Source organism: Diplotaxodon limnothrissa, linkage group LG12, assembly GCF_057381915.1.
Source record: "Diplotaxodon limnothrissa isolate DT_005_m linkage group LG12, D_limnothrissa_male_GT1.1, whole genome shotgun sequence".
In the NCBI taxonomy this organism is placed as follows: domain Eukaryota; kingdom Metazoa; phylum Chordata; class Actinopteri; order Cichliformes; family Cichlidae; genus Diplotaxodon; species Diplotaxodon limnothrissa.
Genome location: NC_140607.1, coordinates 34,113,697 through 34,125,747, shown reverse-complemented (window position 1 = coordinate 34,125,747; position 12,051 = coordinate 34,113,697). Strand labels below are relative to the sequence as shown.

General features: G+C 39.3%; 1 protein-coding gene across 1 annotated transcript in view; it reads right to left on the bottom strand.

Annotated features, from left to right (window-relative positions):
- LOC146621730 (phospholipid-transporting ATPase ID-like) overlaps positions 1 to 7,122 on the bottom strand; it is a 45,865-nt gene extending 38,743 nt beyond the window's left edge. Inside the window, exon 1 of the mRNA XM_085367520.1 lies at positions 1,560 to 7,122. The gene's annotated coding sequence lies outside the window, so the exon portion shown is untranslated. The remainder of the gene's footprint in view (positions 1 to 1,559) is intronic.
- Between the last annotated feature and the right edge of the window lie 4,929 nt (positions 7,123 to 12,051).

The window sequence follows — 12,051 nt, the reverse complement described above, 5'->3', positions numbered from 1 at the left end:
TGTATATATTGTAGCGTCTACCTTACAATATAAAGCGCCTTGAGGCGACTGTTGTTGTGATTTGGTGCTGTATAAATAAAATGAATTAAATTGAACTTATTTCTCTAGATAGACATATCAGATTTTAAACAGCAAAATCTTTTCCAAAATTATGTTATGCAACAGGGCAATGATCTCACCCCGGCAAATCTACAACGGAATGACTGAAAATGAAAGGAATCAGGGTGTTGCAATGGCCTACTAACAAGCCAGACCTCAGACCTCGAAAAGCTGTGGGATGTCAAGAGAACCCTCAATGAACTGAAAGAAAGAAGAGTGTGGCAAATTTCCTCCGCACAAATAAGAGCCTCATAAAGTCAGACAGAAAACAATTAAAGTTATGGGTGCCAGTGGTGGTGTATTTAAGGGTTGAAAAGTTAAAGAAGCAATGTATAAATCCAGCCTGATGTTACGCTACACACGAATGATCTTACCCTAGGGTGAAGAATAGTGCTTATTAATTTAGCCCACTACAAGTAAGAGAAGCTGTTGGGGGGGGTATATTTCAGATTTCTGTCCCGAAAACTGTTGCAGTAACTCAACAATTGCTGGAAGTAGTGCGATCTTGTAAAATGCCCTCAACAGCAGAAGATGACTATAAGCCAAATCAGATAAATTCTGAATAAGTCTTAAAGACCAACACCCTTTCATGCTTCTACACACACTGACAGAGACTGTTATTTTAATCTTTCACTCGTGAAGTTTTTAACAAAGTGATTCAACAAAGAAAACATTTGTGCATTTTTGAGACCTCACAGTGTTTCACACTGGTCATAAAAACCAGGAGATATCAAGAGATTTATCAAAACAAAGAGATGAAGTAGTGATAAAACAATAAGAATTCTAAAGTGATTATCAATCTTTTTTTCCCCACTATCACTTTATATCTGCAGGAATCAGCAAGGTTTTTGGTGATTCGATTCTGAACAGTACATTTGAACCCACTTCCTGACAGAATGAAACCAAAAAATGCTCATTAAAATGTATCTAGATCATTGAGTACAGCAGTTTGTAAAACTTTCACTCGGGCTCTGGATGTCACCTGGCCGCAGTTAAACCACAGGTTCAGCGAAACTGACACTGAGTTTGATGACTCTGACGCACGGTGGTCTGGATGGAGTCGTAGAAAACTAGTTTCATTTACAAGGAAAGAGTAAAGAAACTACACAGTGAGTGAAATTAAGTGATCCCCTGCTGAATTTGTAAGAGAAATGAAAATTTTTTTATGGCAGCTTATGTTAACATCTCAGGAGAGATTTTGGCCCAATAAGACCTCGAGGTGCCGCAAGATTTCAGTCCATTACAGCATATTGTGTGCAGCAATACAGAACTATTATGGCCAGAGGAAAAAATAATGTAAATGTTAAAACGCTTGGGGAAACCACTACCATAGTGGAAACATTTAGCAATCTCTCGCTTTAATTTCCCTTAGATGCTTATTCCTTAGCTGCAAATGTCTACGAGGGCAAGTGAAACCACAAGTAACCAGACGCGTGGAAATAACTGTTGGAAAGATTCACCTTTGCAAATATCCAACACCAGCAGATGCATTTCTACTGTAGGAAGCTGTGCATGGTGAGATGGCATGAAGTGTTTAATTGAATGAAATCCATCCATCCATCCTCTTCTGCTTATCCAATTCAGGGTTGCGGGGGGGCTGGAGCCTATCCCAGCTTAGGGCGAGAGCTGCGATACACCACGGGCAGGTCACCAGTCTGTTGCAGAGCTATTGAATAAAATATATGACCTAAAAAAGTTTTTAAAAAATAAAGAAAATGCCTTTTTATGCGATTTTACTATTAATATGTTTTAATAATATTTTGTGTATTTAATTATCTGGGCTGTATTTGAATTTTTTTTTTAAAGAAAAGAAAAAAAAGGAACCAGAAGATGCTGAACCAAGACCAACTTCTTGGGTGGTGGCTATTGCACTGTTTCCCTGCAACCAAACCACAAACACCTTATCTGAAAATATTGGTGTCTGCAAATTCTGAGAAAATAATAACAATAACGTCAACTTTAAACATAGCGAATACTAGAAAATAGCACCTTAACAGTTTTATTTACAAGTCAATTCAATATGGGATATAGAACTTTGTTAGTGTTGCTACACAAAAAAAAAAACCCTAACTTTTTTTTTTGTTTTTGTAATTAATTGTACAGTGCAGCCTGAGTCGGTTCCTGGCTATTGTTTGTTAATTTCCCACTTATCTGATTTCTTTGTTCCTCCTAACGTCAGTCACGATGTGGTCAACGGACCAAAAAAAAAAGAAAGAAAGAAAATTCAGTATGACCGGGAAATAGGTTGAATAAACAAATAACAAACTGGGTTATATGTTGGTTTGTTCAAGGTTCCTGTCAGTTAATGATTAACATCACTCTGCTCAGTAGCTCTGCATGAATCTGTGATCACATTCTCATGACTGAAAACGATCACATCTCTCTGACTTACATTTTTTCTTTTTAAAAATACAAAAAACCTTTAAACAACATCCCTCCATCTTGAGACAACGATGCCTTTAAAAGCCTTAAAAAACTGAACAGATTTCTTGCTTGTTATTTGGATAGAGGTGCATTTACAATGCAAGCGTATGCAGTGACCTGAAAAAGACCCACTGGTGACAGACATTAACAAAGCAAGAATGGGAAAGTGTTATGACATAAGGACACAATACAGTATCTGTGCTTTGAGCCCCGAGAGCTGCACCAAAAGACCCAAACAATTAACCTCTGAATTATTCACCTGACCTCTCAGGCCACCGAGCCACTCCCCATCTCCTCTTACATGATAAAACACTGACATTATGACTGACCTTTTAAACCTGATAAGATTCTCATTGTAGCATAAAGACTCAGATGTTTTAACATTAAAGACCTTCAACATGTGACAAAATGGATTTTCATGCGTGATAAATGCATTTGCGTAAGGCTGGACATTACTGAGACCTCACGTGACCTCAGTCAAAGTTTAGTCGGGGCAGCTGACGTTCAATCACAAGTTTCACATCTCGTAGCATTTTCTGATTAACCAAACAGCTTCAGTTTTCTCTTCACACAGAATCAGTTTGTAAAGGTTTTTTTTTTTTAAATCACACTTCTGTTCATGACCAGCTTGACTAACTATGTTTTGACACCGATTGCTACCATCATCAGACTGTTTATAGACACACTTCTTTGGCTCAGACAGAAATTTTTTCAGCAACTTCTAAACAATTCGTGAAATGTTTCAACAACATTTTCTCATCACTGTCAAATATAGACTTTATCCAACACTTTCATACATCATATATTAACAAAACTCACCAAAGCTTCAGATCGTCTTTGTTGATATTCACATGTTCTCATAAAAGTTGTTAAATCGGGCGACTGTGAGGTGGTAATGGCGGGGATGTGATGCAATTTTACGTTGGACGCAACATTAACACTAATTGCTCATTTTTTGGGGGAACAGAGAGCACAGCAGACCTGATTTTGTGCACGTACACAGGAGTACGAAAAGAAAGAGAGATGGAGAGTTTATTTTCCACTTCATTATAATGAGAAAAATGTATTGATACCAACAGGAAAGCATCGACTAATACTTAACCTTGTTTACACACAGCAGTGAATGATTAAGCCTACTTTGCTAAGTAGAGTATCAAAGGATAAAACACACAAAACAGTATGAAACTATAACTTCTGCAGTTTCCGTTTTTAAATGTTTTTTTATAGTTTTTTCAATATGTTTTATATGTAAAAACAGTTCACATGAACAGTGGACCAGCAGGGGAGTCATCTTAAGTCGAGCATGCCACAAGACAGTTGCAAATATTAGCGTGTCAGCGCCGTGTATTTGAAAACAGACAAACAACATTAAATCTCTTTATCATCAGCATTTAGCTAAACTACAGAGTCACGTAGTCATGCCATCTTTCCTGTTTCACATTTGAGTCAAAATTGTTATTAGCACCAGAATTAACGGGATCACTGTGGCCCTCTGGATTATTTTTCATCTCTAATAAAAAGATGGAGCAAACAAAGCATTGTTGTAGTCTCGTGACATCTGTGTAAGTGAAGAGAGACACTGAATAAAGCCTGAGCCCATTCACTCATTTAAACTGTGAATGGCTAAATGGCTCTTTTCCTACACAACAGAAGACTAGAGTTAGGTCATAAACTAAACGCACTTAACTTGGTTACATAAGTAAATTGCAATATAACTGCAACTACAGATGGATTGGGCAACCGGTATGAAAAGAGTAAACATTTAGAATCTGTGACAATTTTTAAGTGGCCAGTCGGAGGAAGAACCCGGGGGTTACAAAATAGGCCTGATTATACAGAAGTAGATGTGAAATTAACCTTAAGTCTCACCACGTGTATGACCTTAACAAATCCTTTCCCAATGAAGTCTTATTTGATACAAACTGATGTTTGGTTTGTGATTAGTGGTTTCATGGAGAGCAAAATAAACAATAAAGCCCGATATGCTTTAAAAGTGGGATCATCTTGTGACTGATTGTCATCTCTCTTTTCAAAACACCAAGATGACTTTGACTAAAATACTTAGTTCAGAACATTGGGTCAGATAACTGAGGCCAATGCAGAAGACCTTAAACCTCTTTCTTTATCTGAAGGCCAGCAGCTGGCAATAGCTGTTGTTGCAAAAACACTTCCAGCCCAATAAAAAGTCTATGAGAAAACGTCTTTCTGTCTTGAAATCCATAAATACTTTCCTGTTAAGTTTATGGGCTCTGTCACTCATTTTTGGCCACAATGTATAAAACAATAATAATATCCATCCATCCATCTTCTTCCGCTTATCTGGGGCCGGGTCGCGGGGGCCACAGCCCGAGCGAGCAGAGAAGCCCAGACATCCCTCTCCCCAGCCACCTCTTCCATCTTGTCCGGGGGAACACCAAGGCGTTCCCAGGCCAGCAGAGTGATATAATCTCTCCGGCGTGTCCTGAATCTGCCCCGGGGCCTCCTCTCAGTAGGAGATGCCCGGAACACCTCACCTAGGAGGCGCCCGGGAGGCATCCTTGTCAGATGCCCGAACCACCTCCACTGGCTCCTTTCGATGTGGAGGAGCAGCGGCTCTACTCTGAGCCCCTCCCGGATGGAGAAACTTCTCAGAAATTCTGCCCATAAAATTATGAACAGAATCAGTGACAAAGGGCAGTCCTGGCGGAGCCCATTACCCACCGGGAACAAGTCCAACTTATTGCCAGCTATGCAGACCAAGCTCTTGCAATGGTTGTATAGGGAGTATGGGGTCCAGACACCCCATAATAATATGTCCATCTTTTAAATCTTTGTACTACTGTGTTAGCTGTGGTATACTATGAAACCAGCTCATTGGATAACAGCTTGTCAATCACAATTCGTTAGCCAATGAGCGTGCAATTTGACAGTCAGGCCCATCCTTCCTTGTCATATTTTTTGGGTATGGCAGCCTTCAAAGATGTCAAAAACCAGTGGATAACATCGCACTAACTACATCCATCTTTTACACCATTTATGGTTTGAAATCAAAATGAAGGCGAGACCGACCATTGAACTGAGAAATCAGCCTGTTTTATACAAACAAATTCAGAAAGAGGCAGCGAGCTTGCCTCATGCTGAGTGCTGATCAAAGCTTTTTTTTAAGTTTCCTTTCCATGTAAGTGGTTACACCCTAAAACATCAGGCAGGCTTACTGTTCAGTGTTGAAAAGTGTTTAAATGCTTTCGTTTTTATCTTGTATGCAGTATCAATCAAAACCACACTTTAGTTTATCTTCATTCAAAAACTGAGACAGGATGGCTGAAATCCAGACAATCCAACAGTCCATTTCTAAACCAACACAACAGTCCTGGTACAATGTAAACAAAATGTTAATGTGCCTGCTGTAAAAACTCCTTTTTAGTTGTTTGTTTTTTTAAATGGGAACTCCATCCATTGAGCCAAATGTTGTTAATTTGGCCTTGCAGTTGTTGAGATGTTTCTGGGTGAATTTGGGAGATTCAGGTGGTAATTTATAGGGCTTAACGTCCAGTTACTTTTTTGCTACGCCTCTGTGTTTTGAACATACACCTCCTCAAAGTCACAATTAACACTTTAAACACCTCAGTGTTTGGCTGGGAATAGAAAAGTAATGCTTCTGCACCGTAAACACAGGATGACTTCCTCGCAGTCTTCCGCTCTAGATGATGAAGAAATTACTCATCACTGACATCAGTGCTAAAACCGCAAAATGTGCTGACACACAATGTACAGCCATATCTTCTCAAATGATCAGTGTCACTACAGTTCCCAAGAACAAGAAACAATTCTTATTATACCAGGTGGTTTCTTTCTGAAACCAAAGAGGACTAAACTCGGGATCTGACAGCTGAGCAGTGCTGCGTGCTCAGACACCGTCTACAAAACAACAAACACACTCTTACGAGGAGCGCGCTGATAGAAAGTTGCCTCCTGAAACAATTTTCGGAAACAGCTTTTTGCTAAACCGACACAACACAGAAGTAACCCATTGTTGTGGAAGCTTTCACGATGACTGCTACTGCAGTGAGGAGGGGGAAAGAAAGCGAAGCCGATATTTTCCCTTTCGACACCCAAGAATGCCAAACTTTTCTCTCCCACCAAAATCTTTCCGTTACTTTTTTGGGTTGCTTTTTCCTGGAGAGCGCAAAGGCAGGAAAAGCAGTGGAGAGACAGCTCTCGCCTGTTCACTGCAGCTTCCCGTTCAGCTATCTCGCCTTTCTTCTCCATCTCTTCCCCCAACTTCATCTCGACACTCCCCCACCCTCCAGCGTCTCCTTGACTCCCAGACAAGGTCAGCAATACTTGAGCAGCGACGCGGTACTTACCGTGCGTCCTGGCTTGGTGGAGGTGCAGTCTGAGCTGTGGCTTCCCTGCCTCTTCGACAGTGAAAAGTATCCCAACTACGTGAAGGATTGAGAGCTAATGTTTTCCTCCTGTCCACCAACTCGCTCCTGCCTCATTCCCCTCCTTCTCGTACGCTCTCCCCTCCTCTACTTCCGTCTCCATACACTCCTCTGCGAGGGCGCACTGTTTATTCGCTCAGATTCAACTCACCAAAACACGGAAATTTACTATGACAGAAAGTTCTGAACGGAGAAGAGGCAAAGCAGCAGACTGGTCATGTTGTGTGAAAATTTAGTCAATCGTTGTGGCCCAATTGTGACCTCTAGTTGGCGAGCCTGAAACAAAACTTTTAAAAAGAAAACAGGATACCGGTTTCCTAAAAACCCACTTCTAGAGGCAAAGGCAATTTAATGGTTTTCTATATGAATCTATAGGCAGCAAAACGGTGTCACACCCCCGAATAAAGGCTAAGGGACCAGGAAAAGAAAAAGCCAAAACACAGTAAAGTGTAAAACAATAAAGTTTTATTGACAATGACTCAACTACTCAAAGAAACACACCGCTATTTCAACCAAACAAGAGACCCACAACCTAAAATATCCTGCTAAAAAAAAGGAAATGATTCTCCAAGTAAAAGGGAAACAGTCCTGCTGCAACAAGAGACTAGCTATTCACTATGCTTGTGTAGTCATCCAGGTCATGGTTGACTAGCTAGTCACTAGTTTCAGACATACCCTGTAAGCCAACGCTACAAGGTGACCGACTCACTGACTGAGCAGCTGTTCACCAGCTTTTATTCTGCTGGGTGGCTGAATGAAGCCAGCTGTGCACTCCTGAGCTCCTCCGGAGAAACGGGTGGCAGCTGTGTTCAGGAAGAGATCGGGTACACCCTCCCAACACAGGCCTGCCTGCTGGACTGTAAGAACCAAAACTCAAATGAAATTCATCTTTCAAAGAAAAAACAAATATATATTCAAAAATGTTATTTTATATCAGTGTTTATAAGTCAAAAAAGAAAGAAAGAAATAACACGTCTCTTTAATGCTGTTTTATAAGAATCACAGTCACTGGCTGCATGCACATAGTAGCTTGTTTAAGTGGTCGCAACTGATTCTTAAGGATGAGTGCTCTCATTTTAATCTTTATTGAGATATACTTTGTAAAAAATAAATGCTAATAATAATCTCCCCAAACCTCAGCTGACACCTTTCAAATGCTAAAGGGGTTTGAATAACTTTAACTGAAGGAGAGTTCAGTTAAAGTTCAAGAAGGAAGTGGTGGGAGGACTAGCCTCTTTAACCTGCACACCTGTGACGCTCATTTCCAGACCTGTTTTTATTCTTGATGTGTAGAGTATCTTTGCCTGATTCAAAGTTCAAAATAATCCTTATTTATTACCTGGCTGCTCCAGACTGCTTTCCGTTTAAGCCAACACTCTGACTTGCTGCAACTTGCAAACACAAGGTTTGAACAGCAGGTGGGTGGAGCTTCACGGCCTGAGATGAAGATTCAAATATCTCCTTCTGTTTATTTACTATGATACAAAGTGAAGAGTAGGAAAACGTGAAACTGAACTTTTAGAGCAGAAACAAAAACATCTTTATTTTATCATATTTAATAATGGATTGATATAGCGCTTTTCAAGGCACCCAAAGCGCTTTACAATGCCACTATTCATTCACTCTCACATTCACACACTGGTGGAGGCAAGCTACGGTTGTAGCCACAGCTGCCCTGGGGCAGACTGACAGAAGCGAGGCTGCCATATCGCGCCATCGGCCCCTCTGGCCAACACCAGTAGGCAAGTAGGGTAAAGTGTCTTGCCCAAGGACACAACGACCAGGACAGAGAGCCCCGGGATCGAACCGGCGACCTTCCGGTTACAAATACGCTTCCCAACCCCCTGAGCCCTGATAAAAGCACCCACATAGGCAATAAGGAACAACACGTCAGATGCATTTTAAATGTTTGTCTTTTTAAGAAAGCCAAGTTTTCTCACAGGTTGCTAAACTTATCTGACGTGTAGCTCCTGTAGTAAAACAGTGACACATTTAACTGTTAAAATACAGCTTTTATTCCAGATTTGCCAGCTTTAACAGTTCTTTTACTTTTATTCTGCTGCAGCTGTGGTAAAGAATGTTTCATTGTGGTGCTGTACAAAGTAAAAGCTGACCAGGTTTTCTATTAGAAAACTCGTATTTGTTAAACTGGTGCTAAATGTAGTGTAAAAATGGCAAACGCTATCCGAGTAGTTAAATTGTCTTTCACTTTCTTTAGCTGCTGCACAAATCTGTTTAGTACATTATTGAAATCTTCAGGATGTCTTGACAGTTTCTCAAAGTCTCTTCTTTCTTACACCTTCATTTCCTGAAACTGGCATTTACGACTTTGTTTCCTTTTGTTTTTACACCACTGACATGTTCCTTTCTTTTTCATCTCAGTTTTGTTTGGTTGAAAGTTTCTGCAGCATTTCTCACAGCTCCCTGTCTGAGGTTTCAGTTTCCTGAATACCAAAGGAGGAAACCACTACTGCTTAAAGCCTAAAGTCTAACGCAACTCCAGAAAACTCAGAGAAAGGTTGCAATGTTCAGCAGCTGCAACTAAATGATTTTTATAAGTAATTGATTATTATAAAGGTGAAACGTGCCACAGTGATGACTGCATAGAGTATATGTACCAGTAGGAAAGGTTGAGGACAACATTTTATAAGAATGTATAAAACAAAGAAATTAAATGTTGCCATATATTGTAATCTAACAACGTATTAACACTGTTGTGTTCGTGTGTGCTTCTGTGAACTGAGATCTCTACTGCAACAACCTTCTCACATTTTGGCTTTTTTATGGAATTCAGGCTTTCACGTCACTTCTCGTCATAGACCGCCATGCACAATGCTGAAAACAGCATTGTGCATGGCCACAAGGTGTCGCTAAAAACATATTTTTTAAAAAGCACCTTCATGTTCAAAGTTTCATATGTTTTATTCTTCATTTGTTTTCAGTAATCATCCTTTTCAGATGGCTCGCCTTTACTTTACACACATAAATTATTATTAAAAACATAAAAATCCATCAGCAGTCAGTGACTGCAGCCGGGAAATTCTTAACCACTTTGGTCATGGTCTTCCTCTAATTCTTCTTTGTCTTCTTACTCTTTTCCAGGAGTGAACACGTCATTCAAATAAATCATTTGGACACATTTGAGTGGTTAAATATCTCTTTAGGTACTTTTTTTACTAGTAGCTTGCCACAAAAGACAAAATGTGTTCCCATTTCTTTAGTTGAATCTGATCAAAATGCCAAAGATAGTTTGACAGGAATACATTAGTATTTTTACACCAACAAGGTGATTCCCAAATAGCTATTCACAGAATATTGTGTGTCCTTGAAAAATATTTAATGAAACAAGTGAGGGGCATATTAAAGAAGTGGCAGGGCTAAAAGTAGCTGATGAATAGTATCTGAAAGTCAGGTCCTTGAGAAATAGGGAGAAAATCCAACAAGGACAAGTTACAGAACCTGAGAGATGCATCAGGCCTTCAGTTGATCCATGTACAGTTCACTGTAGCATCATCAGAAGGGGTCTCAGTGGAAGTGTGGCTGTGAAGAAGCTATTTCTAAGGAAGGGAAATGGGGAAAAAAAGACCGGGTACACCAAATTATACAAGAACTCAACTGAAAATCAGTGGCGACTCATATTGTGGAGTGACAAATTATGAATGCAGAGAAGTACACTGAAAAAGGAGACTGGCTATTTCTTGCAAGTTGTCTTGTGTTTTAAAGTTAAGTGTTAATTTACCTCAGTTGTTTAAGTTGCTGCCAAAGAAAATCATTTGTGCAACCAATGTCCACTAGTGAATTAAGTAAATCCAACATGTTCTTTTTTTCAGTGTATGGTCAGAATTTTAATACTATCACTACTATCAGGAAAGCAAATGATGGACCTTACAATGGCTACATTTTTCAGCTTGACACAATGAAAGAATAAATAATAAAGGTTCATGTTGTTCAGTTCCTCGAATTATAGAAACAGAAACATGTGCGAGCTTCTTCACAACCCTGTGAGGAGGGCTAGGTAAGTTAAATAAAAATTTGAAGGAAGTTTAAATTAATCAAATGAATAATGTGGCTCTTCATGTACTTCCAGGTTTTTCTCTAAAGAGAGATTTGTGTTACCATTACACATCGTACAGTGGAGAAGATTATAAAAGGATTGGTGACAAAACACTTTATTTCTTCATCACGTCCTCTAAAGTCTGGAGAACTTTTGTTTTTTATGTTTAGAGTATGATCCAAAATAAAACAGAAATAAGAAAAAAGTACACACAAATTAAACAAAAAAACAAATAAAAGAAAATGTATTTAGAATATACTAAACACCTCTAAATTCTACGTGCAAACATGATTACCATACAATGAAATGAACATATTGGTTTGTTTGTTTGTTTTTGTTTCTCAAATATATTCAATGTAACAAAGCCAAAGAGGTGTCTTTGCAGTATTTCCATGGATGAATGAGCAATATGTGATTCTCTGTTGAAGACAAGTTTAACTTACAGTGAGATGCAGGAAATCATGCATATCTTTGCTAAAACAAGACTTGTTTAAGGTTAACATGAGGAAATAAAATGGAGTGATAGTGTACAGGCATCAGTATACAATCCTCTGAAAACAAACTAATCCAAACAACATCTGATTAAAGGTTGAAAAAAAGGCTACAAGTTACTGTCAGAAGGATGGAGGAAGGCAACAGTTTTAAAAGATGTTCAAGAACTAGAAGACCTAAAGGTGGGAAAAGAAGGAGTGCAAAGAGCCTGAAAACAGGTTCAGATAAGCTGTCAGATGGGCCAGAAACATTTTCCAGCCTGATCTCAGCGGAGAAAACAAAAAAAGTTTTCTGTCACTAATTACAAGTAAATGCAGAGAATTTAATCCTTTCACTGCAGTTTTCACATTTTACAAATCCATCCAGTGAACTGAATTAGATCCTGTATGGGTGTAGCTGCATGCCTGAAGGCCTTTATTATGTATATACACAATTCTGAGCCTCATTTTTACTTAGAATCATTCGATTAGAATCATTCTCATTTCCTTCACTATTTTCACACCAGCACGTTAGGCTGCATTCACCACGGTTTGACCACTAGATGGTGCTCTGCCCTCA